Below are 19,078 nucleotides of genomic sequence, written 5' to 3'. Positions count from 1 at the left end.
AATAAGCAGCCACATATCAGCCAGTCACAGATGGCCCACACCTCGCCTGAAACCCCAATAAGCAAATGCCTAGTTACAGCCAATCAGGTGATTTCTCTACTTTGCTTCTGTGTTCATCCCATGAGAGGCCATGCTCATGCTGCTGGGAGGAAATCTGACTCTCTCCTGGTTCCAAGTGCTGCCTGATTCGTGAATCATTCTTTGCTCAAATAATTTCTGCTAAATTTAATGTGTCTAAAAATTTTCTTCTAGCGGTTGGGAGGAAAGCGTTTTTTCTTGCATATGACAAATCTAGTAAAAGGATTTTAAATATGTCTCATAGAAAGAAAGATTTCTAGGCCTACTGCTGAGGTCTCTTAGTGAAAGTGCTTAGTTTTGGTCAACCTTTCCCTTTATCTGTCATCTTTTTCTTCTTTGGATATCATTATCATTTGCCTGGAACTCATCCCCAGCAGTGGATTTACGACAAGTGTATCTTATGAACTGTTTTCACTAACTCTGCAGACTTGTTCTGCTGGAGTAGCATCTAGTTTTGCTGAGAAGCCTGATGCCAATTGAGTTCTCATTTCTTTATAAATGGCCTATCTTGTTATTTCTGTTTTTCTTTCACTTTGCTTTTTCTCATTTTTCTGAAATTATTTAGAATCTTCTATGTAAAATGCTGAATGGGTTTATCTTTTTCAATCATTCTTTCTCCTTATCATTTTGAAATCTCAGTTTTCTTTTGAACTCTGGAAAGTTTTATTTCTCTCTCTTTTTATTTTTTTACTATGTTCTTTCCCCATTTTCTCTGTCGTTTTATTTTCCAAAATTGCTGTGAATTAAATGTTGAATCACCTAAACATAGTCTCTTTCTCTTATTGTTTTTCATTTCTTCCTTTCATCTTTATGTACTGGAAAAATTTCAGCTGAAAATTGCAACACTTTCATTGGCAATTAAATTTTTACTTCGAAGAGTTCTCTCCAGTCCTCTGTTTCTTTCATATTTTCTACATGAAATTATCTTATATAACAGCAAAATATATTTAAACATTCCAGGACATCAAATGGAGATATTTCTGCTTTGCGGAGGATGCACTACCTAAATTATTTTTGTTCTGCGGCTATGGTTCATCAATGAGTTTAGGGTTATCAGGTACAAAGGCAAGTATTTTATTCCCCTGGCCCTATCTTAAATACCCTACAATAGTGAAGCCTTCCTCTGAGGAATAAAATTGGAGAGCATTTCAAAAAGTACACTTTTCTAAAACTTAATCTTTAAATATTCAGATTCATGTAGCTTAAACATTCAACTGAAAGTCTAGCTTTTAAAACAATCCTCAAGGTGATTCTTACGATCAACCCAACTGGGAATTTCCATTCCAATCTTACAGACCTAGATAAATTGAAGGAGTCTAATCACTGGGCCAGAGGTGGCTCAGTTTGTGTTGGATAAATCTTCTGCAGCAGAATCACCTGAGGGTTTCTTTTTTCTTTTTAAATATACTTTTTTGATCTATTCCAGAATTGATAAAGCAAGCTATCTGGCATTAACACCTGGAGAGCCGCCTTATAATAAGCTCCTTAAATGAATCTTAGGCACACAGATGAGACCATCTGCTGTAATGGAACTCAAGGCCTACCCCAGCCCCGAGATGATCTCATCTTACCCTGAGGAGCACACAGGACATTAGTTAAAGCCAAGCACGCTGGGCAACGCTGCTGGAGTGTGAAAGGCATTGGAAAGTCTTTGCTTATTTCGCATGTTCTCTGGACTATTTCTATGGAACTCTCTTTTTAAATGGTGACTCCTTGGTTTTTCTTCTGAGTCCGCACTATTTTGGAACGTCTTTCTCATCTGTTGATATGGTAAAAGGACCATGGACCTTACCCCTAGTCTCATACAACACTGAGAAGCCAAACAAATTCCAGAGTCAGGCCCAAAGGAAGGGAAGCCTCTGTGGGCTGACTTCTGGGCTCAGCGCAAGGACTTCCTGGGGCCAAACGGAAGTCAGCAGAGCTCACCAGGGCCATGAACCTGCAAAGGAATGGGTTTTCACGGTACTTAGCCTTAGAGGGCACGCTTTGACTGCCCTACATAAGACAGCACCGCCCCACCCACTTACGTCTAATTTCTTTCCTGATTTATTCTTCTTCATGGCACTGATTTCCACTCTATGCCATACATAATCATTTGTTTTTGTTGTCTGCCTCCTCTCCAAGTAAAATTTAAACTCTATCCAAGTTGAAGATTTGTTTCTTTCCTGCTATATCCCTAACATGGTAGGCCTCTGATAGATACATACTGAATTAATACATTTACCTTCATGTCTCTTCTATGTTATCTCTTTTGAGTCCTACGAACAAATAGGTGAAGAATGAGAATAGCTATCAAATATGACTATGAAAATTGGCTTTGAGGAGAGAAGATACGGAACTCAAGATTCTAAACACTGGCATTGTTGACACCAATAGACAAACATTAGGATTTGATTCAACACATTTTATTTGAAATGTTTTTGAACAGTTTGAGTGTCCAGCAGAAAGCAGCAAATCAATAGGCGTATACACCTGTTAAGGAAGCAATGGTTCCACACTGCTCTTTTTGTTTATGATTGTCAGCCTGTATACTAAATTCAGAGCCCATATTCCTGCAGTTTCAAAAATGGCTCTATTTCTGTTCATGATAAATTTGTGAGCCTTATTTTGATGGATACACATAAAGTAATGAATGTTTAGTGTGAAGGAACTCATTATAAAACACTGTGGTAGTCTAATGAGATAATTTCGAAGAAAATAGTGCTTGACAGTTGAAGTTTATTATTGCTGACAAAACTGGCAGGTTAGTGTGAGAGCCTCTTACACCAAGAATGGTATTCAAAGCCAGCTGAACCACTCAGAAAGTCAAACAGAAACAATAAAGTATAGGGATTTTTCTTCTAATAAATGGAAAAGATTGAGTTATGGCCCCATTCCACTGGCTGGGAAGGAAAACACTGGAGAAATGCCTGATGTATTGCCTTTGGGATAAGCGGGGTAGAGGCTGCAAACGGCCATGGCACATGTGTACCAATCAACAACCCTGCGGGTGTGTGCACGGACCCCAGAGCTTACAGCACAATTTTAAAAAGTCATTTTAATATTGTTATTTATACTGTGAAATAAAGTTGTTTAACTGAAAAAAAATCAGTAAATACAAGTAGATTTTCTAATTTATAAATGTTTAATATTGAACCAGGTGATGTACAAGACTTCCGTTTTTATAAATATTTATAAATATTGTTTAATATTAAACAAGGTGATGTATGAGACTTCAGTTTTTAGCATTTACAGCTGCAGTCGTCCATGCTCTAAACTGAGATATTTGTCACATGGTCCCTTCTTGTGGTTCCTTATTTAACACCCTAGTGACATCGGAATCTCTAACTCCAGCAACTTACAATCTCTCTGTAGAAATCTTGGTGTTTTCTCTCTTAGATGATTCCAGGTCATTGCTCACTCTCAGCAGCCAGCCAGGAGAGGCAGGTCTCTGTAGGAACCTGATCTAACGCCCCGGAGTCAGAGGCACAGACTCCTGAGGACACAGGGTCTGAAGCAGGGCAGGCCAGGGAGAGGGTAGGAAAGGGTTTCACGAAGGAGCAAGCCCTGCAGCAATGACACAGCAGAGAGACTGAAGGCCACCCTTTATTAGGAAAAATAGCTCTGTGCAAAGCCGTGAGGTGTCGCAGAATGAGACGCTTGTGTGCGGAGGTTGTGAGCTTCTCAGGGGACTCTGGGGGCCGAGAACAGGGCTTGCCGGGTCAGGCCCGGCTCTCCCCGCCCTGTGTAGTCCATTTGGTTCCACCCTCAAAACACAGAGACCATTCTGCATGACACTTGCCTCCACTGCTGCACCACCTGGCCTGAGATGCCACCACCCTCACGGGGCCTCCCAGGCCTTTTAGCCATTTTTAAAATTCATCCTAACGGCCCTAAAATCTACTTTCATACAGCATCCGGAATTATCCCTTTGAAACTTAAGCAAATTTACATGACTCCTGTGATCAGGGCTCCCCATTCCACTGAGCATGAGAGAAGGAGCAAGCACAGGTCTTCTCCTCTGCACAGTGTCCCCTCCCCACCACGTCCCCTCCCCACTGTCCCTCTTCACCCAGCACAGGGGCCTCTCCACCTCTCCTGAGACGCAAGAGCAGCTGTCATGGAGGGCCTTTGTGCCCGCAGTTCCCTGTGCTGGAATGCTCTTCCTCTCGCTGCGTGCATGGCTGATTTCCTCACCCACCTCAGGTCCTGGCTTAAACGGGACCTACTCAGGAGCCCGCCCTGCCTGCCTGCACCTGCCCCCACCGCTGAGCTTGGTCTAGATTTTCCATAGCACTTGTCACTTCTAACATGTTCTATGACAGACTTGTTTGTTTTTATTATTGCATACTGCCTTTCTTCCATAAACAAGCCTCTAAGTTACATTAGACCAGAGAATTTTGTTGGAACAGACCTGAATAAGTTATTATTCTCAACATTTTAACAATCTTCAGTTCTTTTCAGAGTTTTCAGTTTGCAGACACAATCTCTGCACCTGCCCACCTCCACCCCGATGTTGGTCTAGCTTCTTCCATTGTGCTTGTCACCCCAACACATCCTGAAATGCACTTGTTTGTTTTTATAACATTAGTGCACGATGTCTTTCTCCCATAAACAATACTGCAAGTTACAGCAGACCAGCAGTTGCTATGGAAACAGATCTGAATAAGCCCGATGTTATTCTTAACGTATTTCACAATGGATCTTCAGCTCTTTTTATAGCTTTTGGTTTCCAGACGCCCTTATACATTCTGACCATTGCTTTATGTGTTTACATTTTTTGGTTTACACTCACCTATATATGAGAAGTTAAATCTGGTGTAATGGGAAATGCTCAATGCAGCCACTTTTGGTGTTTTTACATGATTTTATCTCTTTCTTCATCATTGGCATTATCTTCAACTGAACTCTTAATATTATGCTTTTGAGAAGCCTCTCATTTCCCTGTAGCTGACTGACTGTGAGACTCTTAATTTCTTAGGCCTTCTGGTCTAAGTGATGTGTCTGAGCATATCCTTCCTCACTTATGCAGATGCCAAAGACTACATGTATTGAACATTTATACTTTAATGGGAAGTGCCCCTTCTTGTTTTCACAAATAAAGGCACGAAGTTGTCAGAAAGGTAGGGTGACCTTTCTCGGGCACTCAGCTTTAGCAGCGTAAGATTTGCAGATGTCTGAAAATCTGAGGTCAATGACAGACATAATTTCTCTGTGCTATGAATTATGTGAGACAAGCATGAAGGTTTTCCCCCACCAAACGAGACCATCTCACCACGGTGCCCTTGGCTTTCTCCCACCAAGCTCTCCCATTCAGGACCTGCTTGTCGGGGTCCTGCATGTATTTGAATCTGCACCCTGTGCTCCTGGGACAGCAGATTCTTCTTTTGAAACATGATCCCGGAGTTCCACTGACACACCCTCATCATGACTTTCATCTCAATATGTATTGCTGTTACCTGATGTATCGTGTTCATTTCCTTTTGCTAAAATTTGATAGCTTTTCACATTCTCTGAGACTAGATTACCATAGGCAATGACCTTCTGAAAGTCACTAGGCACTGTCCTACCAATTGTTCCTCTTTCTGTATAGTAGGTATACATTTCTACAAAGTGAATTCCACAATAAAATGTCTCTAGTCATCAATCTATCCTTTTGTTTAAAAAATCAAAATCCATGGCCAGATAGCCAAATTGTGTTATTTGACATCTTCCGTGTAAACTGTTACTTAATTTCAATTTTTTTTTATCATTTCACTGTTACCAACTTAAACTTGAAAAGAAATTAAAATACAATCTTCCCTCCAACTTCTTCAGTACTCATTTCAAAACATAAAAAATGTGGAGAAAAATTATCAAAGAAAAAATACCAGTATAATAAATGCACTTTAAAATGAAAAGAAGTAAATATGATAATTTTAGTAATTTCTCAAAAACAACTATTATGAAATATAAATGTAGTAGTTGTGCTAATGTAATGGACTCATAGCCTTAAAAACCTTTTAGAGACTTACATGCTACTTAGACTGAATCATAGTCTATCAAACATAGGAAGAAACTAATTCTGATCGGTGGGTTATAATGCCACTAGTTAAACAACTTTGTGTTGAAGAATAATGAAGCAAAGATCATTATCCATAGAAGCAGCCTGTTACGGACACGCTTCGGTTTCTTGCTTGTTAGGGAATAAATGCTGGAATCACAGACTGATGCAGTTCTTCCTCCGTGTGTTCCCCTCAGCACTCAAAGACCTTTCAATTTCAAATCCAGCATCTCAGACACCTTGCTTACTTCTTTCTGTTCAGAATTCAGCAAGCTCTAATGACGTTCAACATCTCTTTCTGCTTTATTAAACAGAACACACTAGTTTAATTAGTTTGATAATAAATTGTTTAGACTCATAGCTTCTGGAAAGAATCAAAGACGTTTGTGTACTCCAACAAAATATGTGTCTTTCCTAGATACGTGTTGCATCTCGACAGTTATACATAAAGGGAATGACGGAAAAGGACTCCTGGGTGACCTTCAGAGGCTACCTAGGATAACTTCAGCTATTTAATGTCTGAGCAAGTTGGAGACCCGCCTGCCTTGACAGTCCCTCAATCTCTTCCTGTTGATGGATGTTCCTCTCTCTACCTTCTATGTACCAGGAGATTTGAAAATGTACAGGGACTGGAATCCTTCTGCTGCCAAACATATTGGAAACCCACAGGCGTGATTACACTTGGTAGTTTTATGTGTTTTGTCAGCCAGTGACATCATGACAGAAGAGAATGTTCCGCCAAGAAAAGTCAGCATGTCCTAACAGTCAGGTATTCACAGACAAATCACATGTACTGACTGCCATTTAATCTAAACAATGATTTGAACACAATCCAGACCCAGAGCAGGGAAAAAAATAATCTCAACTGCCAAGCTTATTATTACAAGACGTTTGATTCAGAGCAAAACACTGTTGGGATTTACAAACTACTAAAAGTTAAGTAGAATCCTTTGATATATATGGCAGGGAACATGTTCTTTTACTTTTCTATTACTATCGCATCTGATGAAACATCAAACATCTCATGGGGAAAAACAGAAAAAAAAAAAACTAGTAAATACTACCTTGCTTTTAATGTTCTTATTTTATCTGTGAATCACGAAAGTAATACAGCAGTAAGGAAATGAGTTGAGAGATGTGTGCAGAAAACAGAGCATTCTTCCAAAACTGCTTCTTTGAGAGATAAAAACTCATGGATTAATGTGTCCAGGGGAGATTAAAGCAAGTCCAGAGCTGCTCTGAGACAAATAGGCATTACGCCTCACAGGAAAGGGCTTTTTATCAAGCATAGTTGTTTAGAAAAAGTATAATAACCAAATATAAACTGGATACACACCGCACAACTTTTTTAAATTAACACTGAGTTTTAATCTTTGAAAGATCACATTGAGTAGCAAGTTCCTTAACAGCCACACTCTGTGGACAATCGCCTAGGAGAACAATGACCCAGTCCTCGTAAATCGGATGCAATAAAGCAGAATGCAGCCATGACTGTGTTATTAATGAGACATTGAGGAGCAGCTGCTTGGTGCTCACCACTCTCTAAATGGGTCCCGCCTCCAGCAGTTGTGGAGAGGAGATGGGAAAGTGACAAGCTCCACTTAATGTGCCACAGCATCAGCGTGGTCATAAAAGAGTCCACGGCAATTCTCTTTTGAACAGAAGCCACCTGTTTACTATAAACACACCTCCTATTTCTCAAACTGTACTTTTAATTTTCAACTTGCCCCTGAAAGCTAGCACACCTTCAAGTTCAGAGCTGCCAGTTTGCAAGTCAAACGTGAGTGCTTGAGGAGTTCAAATCTCTCTGGTAAAATTTGGACAGTTTTAAAACTTTAATGTGTACAAAACTTGCTTGTAAATGATCCAGTACATCTTCTCTTAAAAAGAGGTTTTGTCATAATTCGAATTTCAGTTGGCATTTTCTTTGGCTCTTGCTTTATTCTAAAACTATGCTTATTAAAAACAGACTCTTTACCCCTTTAGTTATTAGAAACAGATTCATTATATCCTCTATTTTATCTCAGCATAAGTGGTGTATGATGGAAAACCAAAGATGGGGCTCTGGCCTGTAGCTATAACTTCTTCACAGAAAGAAGAGCTGTTTCATCTGGCATCTGGGGCCCCTTGCTGTTCATTACAGGAGATCGCTGGTGTCTCCAGATCTCTCAGATAGTTTAGCAATGATCATATGTCTCATAGGAGAAAAAATTACTTTAAAAAGTTGGAGCTAACACATAAATCCAAAATGAAAGATAGGAATCATTAGAGCATCAATTTATATTACCGTGCTATAAATCTATTACAGTAGACACAATCTCTCTCTGAACCAAAACATTCAGCACAGGAATGAAGCAAAGGCAGAAAAAAAAATCTTATTTGGATGATGAATCCTGTAAGAAATTTATGGTATAACTCAGTTTTTCTGTTATAGGTTTTATTAGGTGCCTGGGATTAAACTTGGATCCCTTCAGGATCTAATGTACACATAATTTTTCTTGCCCTTTTTCATTTTGGCTACAAACTTTCCCACTGAGTTAACAGTGCTAAATTCAGAGCACATGAAGGATACTTCATGTAGTAATATTTTTAAAAGGAAGCAGGAAGGCAGGCTTCATTAGTAGGGTTGGAGTATAACATGTGTTAAATGGACGTCTCTCTAGTTGCCTATTATCTAGAAGAAAAATACTTGAATTTAGAAGATAGCTAACTTCCTGCACCAAGTCGATCTATTTGCCTGTGCTGGAGGGTGTTAAAGAGTTTATTACTCACAATTTTTTTGCTTTTGTTTTAATTTTATATCTGTGTTATGTCAACATTTTTCATTTCTAGATTCAAGTTTAGCCTGAGAAAAAAAAAGGCAATACAATCAGAGACACCGTTACAGGGATGACCAGTAGCCAGGAAGTGAGTGGGAGGTGCTGATCTGCTCAAAGAGTCATTGCATTGTTAGATTACACAGCATCAGGCAACCCCTATCAAGAGTCACACTGCTCAATCCATTCATTTAACAAACATCTTTTGCTATGCAAGTAAACTGCAAACTGTGTGTTTTAAAGGGTGGAAATGGATCAAATTTCTTGTAAATTATTACAGTGATTGGACATACAGCACAGAAGCCCCTTTTTTGCTCACTCCTTCCCCTGAATTCCCACCACAAACATTCTGAAGCCCAGACTGTAAAACAAACTAGCAGGTACTCTAATGCAGGCCTACGGGTCACACAGTGGACTGCATTTTCATCTCCAGGATCCAGCAGCTTCCTGCATTTGACCATATTTTTATCCGCTCCACTAAGCAACTTCCGTGGAGGACCACAGACATCATTTTGCACACACAGGCTGCTGGTAACTCACTTATCATTTTGCAGCAAGCCCTGCTATGCTGTTTCCCAGCTTATAAGAAACAGAGATATTTCATCGGATATATATTTAGAATAAGTGGTGAAAAACAAATGTTCCTCACTTTATGCATTTGACCAAATAACATGAAAATAGTTCTAATAGTATAGCATATGGATGCAAAGAATAAAATTAAAAGAACATTGCTTTTGTGGGACAACAGACAATCTCTCACTTAGAGACAAATATAAGAAATGCATTTCTTCTTCTACAATAATACATTAGGGTTGGGTGCGGTAGCCAGAAACTTTTCCCCAGTAAACGCTGCATGAGCTCATTGTGTGTTGAAACATTTCTAATAAATCCTTATTCAATAGAAGACTTGCTTTCATAATTAAAATAGCATTTGTCTGCTAATGCAACTGTTTTGTTAACTGCTGAGGATGGGAGTAGGACAATGTATACTTCTCAAAAAGTAAAAGCCAACTATCTCATTTTTTTTTAACTTTTTTTTTTTTTTTTAGAGACAGGGTTTCGGCNGGCCTCCCAAAGTGCTGGGATTACAGGTGTGAGCCACTGTGCCCAGCCGACAATCTCATTTTTACAACATTTTATTGTTTGTTATTTGCAATGGTTTATAAGTCACTAGCACATGCTCCTACTGTCTGTCACTATTAACATTTCAATTTTTCAGCTGAGAAAGCAAAAAATAAGAGTTATGCAACACTATTGACTAAATCTAGTGAAATGCAGGATTACTTTTGAATGGAAATAACTCACTATTAATTCAAAAGTTTTATCAAAATAGATAAGAAATGGCAAATCAGAGTTTAGCTTTTTTTTGGCCCCTAATCTGATGTTTTTATAAGTTTATGAGTAAAACAAATTTTGCCTTAAAAATCTCAATAAATAGTAATTTATTTTTAAAATCTGGGCATTTATAGAAAATCTTTACTATGCTTTGTATCTTTGCATAATTAAAAATAAATATCATATTTTCATTTAATTATTCATGACTTTTTGTTTTGAAGAAATTAAATGCATACACCAGCACTTCACGGGTCTAGCATATGATGATGATGAGAATAACACAACGATGATCATTATATTCTGTCCCTACTTGAAGCCACATCTACAAAATTGGATATTTGTGCCTAGCACAGAGTTGCCCAATTTAGCAAATAAAAGCATAGGACACCCAATTAAATTCATATTTCAGATAAACAAGTAATTTTTTGTATAAGCATGCAATATTTGAGACATACTTTAAATGAGTTTCAGATAAACAACTAATCAGTAAGTTGTAGTACACTTATATCCCAAATACTACATGGGACATACTATTCCAAAGAATTATGCCTTACTTATATGAAATTCAAATTTAACCATATATTTTATATGGTAATCTTAGTCTAACACAGATCAATCATTTTCATAAACATTTATAACTATAAAACATGATTTTATTTTTAAAATGGATTGTGACATTGAATTAGTATTTTAAGACAAATCCGTGCAACTAATTGTATATCATATAGTCAATAATTTGCAGTAGGAATTACATATACCCTGGAGTGTATCTTGCATCTATGACTTAGGAGTTATGTGACCTTAGACAGCTTAAATCATAATCTATATGAGGACAGATTTATTTCTTTTTTTTAAGTTAAATAAAATCTACAATCTCCCTTATGCAGAATCATTAAGAAGAGGTAAGTATATAAAACACTCAGTGCAATGGCTGTCCTCTAGCAGAAATTACATCGTTCCTTTTTTCTCCTTCCTCTCTCAGATTTAAGACAGTCTTTGAGAACAGCATCTGCATTGTTCTTTAAATTTTAATTGTAATTTGCAAGGGTGAATCTTGCAAAGGTAAAACTAATAGAACAGTAGACTGATTAAAGGAATTAGATGCTAAAAGGAGAACAAAAGAGAGAGGTCAAAAATAACTCTAAGTCGTGGGTAAAAAAAGAGAGAAAAAAATGAAGTTACTGTCGAAAGAGAGGGAATGTAGAAGAAAGCATGTTTGAGAGAGAAGCCAGTGAGTTTTAGAAATAATGAGTTCGAAATAATGGTGAATTTTTGTGAGCCTTCTAATTGGGCTCCTAAAACATGATCCTTATTATCTTAATTTCCTCTTTCATTATCATTATATATCAATCAATAAGATACTTATTGTATGGCACCTGAAATATTACCTGGAACATGGTAAGGCTCAATTAATGTCAGCTATAATTTAATTTGTTTTTGTTATTATTTTCGTCACCATTTCAACTGACCATTTTGAAACTGTAATATCATTCTTAACCATTTATTGATATCTTCTATTTTTTTTCTTTTGTTGTCTGCTAAAATTCTTATACTAAATTTACAATTATAAAGAAGGAAGAAATGTCATTTTCTCAAGTTTACTCTGATCAAGGTAAGAAAACCCAAAACTCCCTCCAAAACCTTTTGTATTCCATAAAAATTATATCTACTTTCTTGATCTTTTATTCAGAATTGCAAAGGTATGTATTTAGAGAAACATAATCTTTCTATTTCCTGTATGTGCATATATATTATTTATATTTAGGAAAATACACATTGTTTAAACTTCAGAAAAAAATAGAAAAGTTAAAAGAAGAAAAAAGTGACTCAAATTGCTAAATCACAATATTATCCATTAATATTTTTAGTATTTTTGATGTAAGAGTGTGATGAAGACCACTTCCACAGTTTTATAGCCACATTGTATATACTAGATTTTAGACTTTATCATGTGATTTAAGCTTTTCCACACGGAGGAATATTTGTTTTTTATTGTTAATGTGAATTTCTAAGTTGCTAACGTGAGTTTATACAATCGTGAGATATTAAATCTGAAAATAACTGAATAGAAAACTTCCAAAACTTTTAAAGAACAATGGCTCCTATAAGTTAGCTTCAGCACACAAAAGTCTATCCCCGGCAGCCTAAGCTCTTTCTCTTGAACCCCATATAATCAACACAGAGGATGCCTGGCTCTTTGCAGAGAAACAAGAATCTGCTACCTATCAGTGTTTAGGACTGCCTTAAGATTGCCCGTTTGGCTCAAACTCAATCCTGATGCCATTTGTGCTCTTCACCCTCTATACCAATTACTGGAATATTATCCTAAATTTTAAATTTATTTTTTAATGGTCCCTTTGGTACTAATTTCAACTCATTAACATCAAAATATTCTTGTCTCTTATTTTCCAAAGGAAAAAATATCATTTCTGTTGATTCTGCCTCTAACCAATGATGTGTTCCTGTATGCAAGCTTTATCTTGTCCCTTCCTTGAATAATGTCCTAATTGGCTCACTTGGCTTTCAGAAAATTACTAGAATCTTAGTTTGGTGTAAAGAGCCCTTTATGACTTGATCACTCACTAGGGCTTTTTTCTTATTTTAGAAATTAAACATACATGAATTAATAAATGTGATTTGGCATATAAACAGAATTAAAGCCAAAAACTATATGATCATATCAATTGACATGAAAATAGCTTTGGACAAAATCCAATACCCCTTCATCATAAAAACCCTCAAGAAACTAGGCGTTGAAGTAATATACATCAAAATAATAAGAATCATCTATGACAAACCCACAGCCAACATCGTACGAAATGGGCAAAACCTGGAAGCATTCCCCTTGAGAACTGGTACAAGGTAAGGATGCTCACTCTCACCACTCCTGTTTAACATAGTACTGGAAGTGTTAGCCAGAACAATCAGGCAAGATAAAGAAATAAAGGGAATCCAAATAGGAAAAGTGGAAGTCAAACTGTCTCTATTCATGGACAATATGATTCCATACATAGAATGCCCTAAAGGCTTTACCAAAAGGCTCCTGGAACTGGTAAATGATTTCAGTATAGTTTCAGAATACAAGATCAATGTGCAGAAATCAGTATCATTTCTATACACCAGTACATTCAAGCTGAGAGGCAAATAAAGACTGTTATCGCATTTGCAATAGCAACAAAAAAATTTAAAACCTAGGAACACATCTAAACAAGGAGATGAAAGAGCTCTACAAAGAGAACCACAAAACACTTCTAAAAGAAATTATGGATGACAAAATTAAAAAATAAAATCATTTCATGCTCATGGATTGGAAGAATCAATATCATTAAAATGGCCATACTGCCCAAAGCAATTTACAGAGTTGATGCTCTTTCTATCAAATGACCAATATACTTTTTCACAGGACTAAAAAAAATAATTCTAAAATTCATATGGAATTAAAACAGAGTGCAAATAGCCAAAGCAATTTTAGGCCAAAAGAACAAAGCTGGAGGCATAACATCATTTGACTTCAAACTATACCGAAGGCTGCACTAATCAAAACAACGTGGCACTGGGACAAAAACAGATACACAGACCAAAGAAACTGAGTAGAGAACCCATAAATAAAGCCATACACCCATAGCCATCTAATTGGCTACCGTCAACAAAAATAAGCAATGGGGAGAAGACTTCATATTCAATATGTTGCTGGGATAGTTGGCTAATGATACACAGAAGAATGAAACTGGACCCCTGCTTGTCATCAGATACAAAAATTCACTGAAGATGAATTAAAGATTTAAATGTAAGACCTCAAACTATGAAAATACTGGAAGAAAACCCAGAAAGCTCCATTCTGGACATCAGCCTTGGGAAATAGTGTATGACTCAGTCCTAAAAAACAATTGTAGCAATATTAGCAAAAAAATTGACAAGTGGGACATATTTCTGCATACTTTAGCACAGAAAAAGAAACAACAGAGTAAACAGACAACGTACAGAATGGGAGAACACATTCACAAACTATGCATGTCTAATTACGTAAAGGTCTAATATCCAGAATCTACAAGGAAGTTAACAAAAAAACAATAAAAAAAATAACCTCATTAAAAATGACCGAAAGACATGACCAGATACTTCTGAAAAGAAGACATATACAAGTGGCCAAGAAACCTAAGAAAAAATGTTCCACATTACTAATCAGTAGAAAAATATAAATAAAAACCACAATGACATACCATCTAACACCCATCAGAATGGCTGTAGTCAAAAAACAACAGATGCTGGTGAAGCTATAGAGAAAAGGCAGTGCTTATACACTGTTGGTGGGAATATAAGTTAGTTCAAGCACTGTGGAAAGCAGTTTGGAGATTTCTCAAGGAGCTTGTAACTACCATTTGACCCAGCAATCCCATTACTGGGTATATATTCGAAAGAAAACAAGCCATTCTATGAAAAAGACACATGTACTTGCGTGTTCCTCATAGCACTATTCACAGTATCGAAGATATGGAATCAACCTAGGTGCTCATCAATAACAGACTGGACAAAAAGAATGTGATATATATACACCATGGAATGTTTCACAGCTATTAAAAAATTTTATATCCTTTGCAGCAGCGTGGATGCAGCTGAAGGCTATTATCCTAAATAAATTAATGCAGGAAAAGAAAAGTGAAATACTTCATGTTCTCATTTATAAGTGAGAGCTAAGCATTGGATATTCATGGACATAAAGATGGTAGCAGTATCTACTGGGGATTACTAAGGAGTAAGGGAGGAAGGGGGTAATGGTTGAAAAACTAACTTTGGGGTACTATGCTTAGTATCTGGGTGATGGTGATGGGACTCATACTCCAAATCTCAACATCACACAATTTACCCAGGTGACAAACTTACACATGGACCCCGTGAATCTAAAATGCAAGTTGAAAATAAAGGAAAATCTTTTATATCTATGCTGAGTGGCACTTAGCTTTTTAAAAATATATATATTAGTTTACACATTATAATTGTACATATGTTGGGGATCGTCTTTAATTTCTGTTGCTTATACTTGAATATCTAAACAGTAATTTAGTTTTTGGAAACCGAATTTATTTCCTATAATTATAGAGCTTGAGAAGCTCAAGGTCAAAGGATTGCATCTAGTGAGGGCCTTCTTGCTGATGGGGACAATCTGGAGCGTGCCCAGGAAGCAAAGAGCACCACATGGTGAAGGGGCTGAGTGTACCAGCTCAAGTCTCTTCCTTTTCTTATAAAGCCACCAGTTTTCTCCCCAGAAACAACCAGTTAATCTATCAACTCATTCATGGATTAATGATTAGCAGATCAATGGATTATCCATATAGAAGAGCAGAACCTTAATGATGTAATAACCTCTTAAAGGTCCCACTTCTCAATACCGCCACATTAAATTAGGGTTTAAATTTCAGCCTGATTTTTGGAGGGGAAAATATTCAAAACATAGCAGAGTTACAACTTGTTTCCATACACATATACAATAATTACATCATGGTAGTTAGTAGAGCCATACTTTAATTCATTTATTCATTTCTTTGTGGTGAGAACATACAAAAACCTCTCTTTAGTTGTTATGTAATATATATTATCTTATTGTTAACCACAGTAATCCTACTTTGCAATAGACCATCAAAACTTATTCTTCCTAATTCCAATGTTGTTTCCCTTAACCAAATTCTCCCCATCCTTCCCTTTCCTATTCCCTCTTCAGTTACTAATAATTACTGTTGCACTCTCTACTTCTATAAAATAATTTTTCTTAAATTCTATATATTAGTGAGATCTTGTGGTATTTCTCATGTTGTGCCTTGCTTATTTTACTTAACACAATGCCTACAAGTTCATCCATTTTATCTCAAATGAAAGGCTATTATTCTTTTTTACAGCAGAATAGTATTATGTTGCATAGATAAATTACATTTTCTTCATCTCTTTTGAGGCATTCAGGTTAATTCCAAGTGTTGGCTATGTAAATTATGCTGCAGTAAACATGAAAGTGCAGATATGTCTTGATGTACTGATTTAATTTCCTTAAACATACAGCCAGCAGTGAGATTGCAAAATCCAATGGTAGTTCTATTTTTAATTTTTCTGAGAAAATTCCATACTGTTTTTCATAATAGCTGTACTAACTAACATTTCAAACAGTGGTGTATAAGGGTTCCCTTTTCCCCACCTCCTCATCAACACTTGTTTCTTCTGTCTTTCTGATAATAGCCATTCTAATTAGTGAGGTGGTATCTCATCAGGGTTTTGATTTGCATTTTTTGTGCTGATTCATAACGTTGAATATTTGCATTTTTCATATATCTGCTGGACATTTGTATGTCTTGTTTTGAAAAATGTCTATTAAGATCTTTGTCTATTTTTAAATTTTGTTTTTGGTTTGTTTTGGTACTGAGTTGCTTCTTATGTATTCTGAATATTAACAACATGTTGGATGCATAGTTTTCAAATTTTTTTTTCCATTCTGTAGGTTGTCTCTACACTCTGTTAATTACGACTTTTGCTGTGCAAATCTTATTAATTTGTTGAAATCTCATTTGGCTGTTTTTGCTTTTGTTGCCTGTGTTTTTCAGGTATTATCTAAAAGCTCCTTGCCTATCCCAGTGTTGTCAGGCATTTCCCCAGTGTTTTCTTCTTGTAGTTCTATAGTTTCAGGTTTTACATTTAAGTCTTTAATCCATTTTGAATTGATTATTGATTAAGTTTATTTCTAGGTATCTTATTTTTTATGGCAATTATAAATAAAATTGTTTTCCTGGTTTCTTTTTCAGATAGTAAAAGAGAAAAATGCCTTCAGCGTTTTCCCATTTAGTGTGATATTAGCTGTGAGCCTCTCATATTATATGTCCTTTATTTTGTTGAATTATATTCTATCTATACATAACATTTGAGGATTTTTTTTTTAGTCATGAAGAAATGTTTAATTTTGCCCAAGACTTTTCTGCATCTATTGAAATGGTCATATGTTTTTTGTCTTTCTATTAATGTGATGTGTAACACTTACTGATTTGTGTATGTTGAACTACTCTTGTATCCCTGCCTGAATCCTTGATCATAATGAGTGATCTTTTAAATGCATTGTTGAACATGATTTGATAATTTTTGCCTATGTGTTCATAAGGGATATTGGTCTGTAATTTTCCTTGCTGTTGTTGTATTGTCCTTGTCTTGTTTTGGTATCAGGATCCTTGAAAACTGTGTTTGGAAGTACTCTCTTACGTTTTCTGGATTGTTTTTGAAGAAGTAGTGTTAATTTTTAAAATATTTCATAAAATTCATCAGTGAAGCCATCAGATCCTGGGCTTTTATTTGTTGGGACACTTTCTATAACTCTTTTTTTCATTTGCTATTGTACTGTGCAGATTTGCTATTTCTTCATAATTTTATATTGATATGTAGTAACAGTACAAGAATTTATCTTCTTTCTCTAGGTTTTTCAGTTTGTTAACATAGAGTTGCTCATAATAGTCTCTGAAGATCTTTCGTATTTCTGTTGTACTAAGGGTAATGTCTCCTTTTCTATCTCTAATTTTATTTATTTGAATCCCCTCCACACTCATGCCCATGAACGAAGTCCTCTCATCAAACAACCAGTCTGATGGAACAAGCAGGCACAGTTCCTGCATATCCCTGAGTAGCGTGTTTCTTCTCCAGCCAGTGAAACGATTCGAACAAGCACATGACATCCTCCCATGGGAACCTGAGGATGCTCCAAAGCCTCCTCCCATGGCCTCAGGTGGTTCACTCTGGCCCTCAGCACAGCCCTTGGGCGCCACCACAGTGCAGGGCACTCCCCAGGGCTGTGAATACAGGTGGTTAACAACCTACTGTCAATCTCATCTGCTCAGCGACAGGTGATTTGTGTTCAGCCAACCCTGTGGCCCTAGGACAAGAATCCCTCCCTATGAATGGGGTGAACAGCAGGCACCTGAACAAAAGGTGACCATTGGATTTGGCAGCCTAGATTCCCCTGCGATCACGAAGAAAATACTTTGACAAGGAAATGTGAGAAAAAGAAGTAGAAACAGGAACGGGAAAGATCTCTTTCCAGAAGTTCCACTGCGTTTCGGGGTGAGGCGAAGATGGTTTTCTAAGACGGGAGATGCCATAGCATATAAAAGGAATGAAAATTTAGAAGGGCAGATGGATGGGGCAAGAGTTAGAGCCGCCAGTAGCAGGAGAAAAGTCCTTGGGAAGGGGAAGTGAATGGCCCTGGAGCACGTGGTTGTTCTCAGACAGAAGCCCGGAGGTTTCATGAGAAGGAAGTGGAGATGGATGTGAGTGCCCTGCCCTGACAGGTGAGAGGAGGAAGGATGGGGAAGGATGGGAGTGCTGATCCCTGCAGCTCACTGATGGCTCAGCTGCTCTAGGGGAGACACACAGAGGATGAAACTAAGTTTAATGAAAATTGAGAGTTTGCCCAGAAAAAAGTCAAGACTATTTACAAAAGACTGTCAGATACTGATTAGCATATAAAGAAAACAAAATTGTATTTCTAATCAGAGGTAAAGCAGAGCTATTAGAAAATGAAAAGACATAAAATTTTGTTAATTTTTAATGTGAAGGAGCAAAATAGTCATATTATTTTTCTTCAGTTGTATAGCATTATGGTTTTCTTCACTTGCTTTAAAAATTAAGAAACTAGTTTAAAACTTGATTGAGGGTGATATGCTGAGTTTTAACTAAGTCGCTAAGCTTAATGTTGTACATAAAACATGGATGTTCAATCTTTCTTTAGAATGTTTGGATTTTACGTTATTAAGTAAGAGACATAAGGTCACATCTATGTGATTATAATATGAAAATGTTTAGCACA

This window comes from Cebus imitator, unplaced genomic scaffold (assembly GCF_001604975.1).
Source record: "Cebus imitator isolate Cc_AM_T3 unplaced genomic scaffold, Cebus_imitator-1.0 Scaffold571, whole genome shotgun sequence".
Taxonomy (NCBI): domain Eukaryota; kingdom Metazoa; phylum Chordata; class Mammalia; order Primates; family Cebidae; genus Cebus; species Cebus imitator.
The sequence above is the reverse complement of the archived record's forward strand: the minus strand, read 5'-3'. Positions refer to the sequence as shown.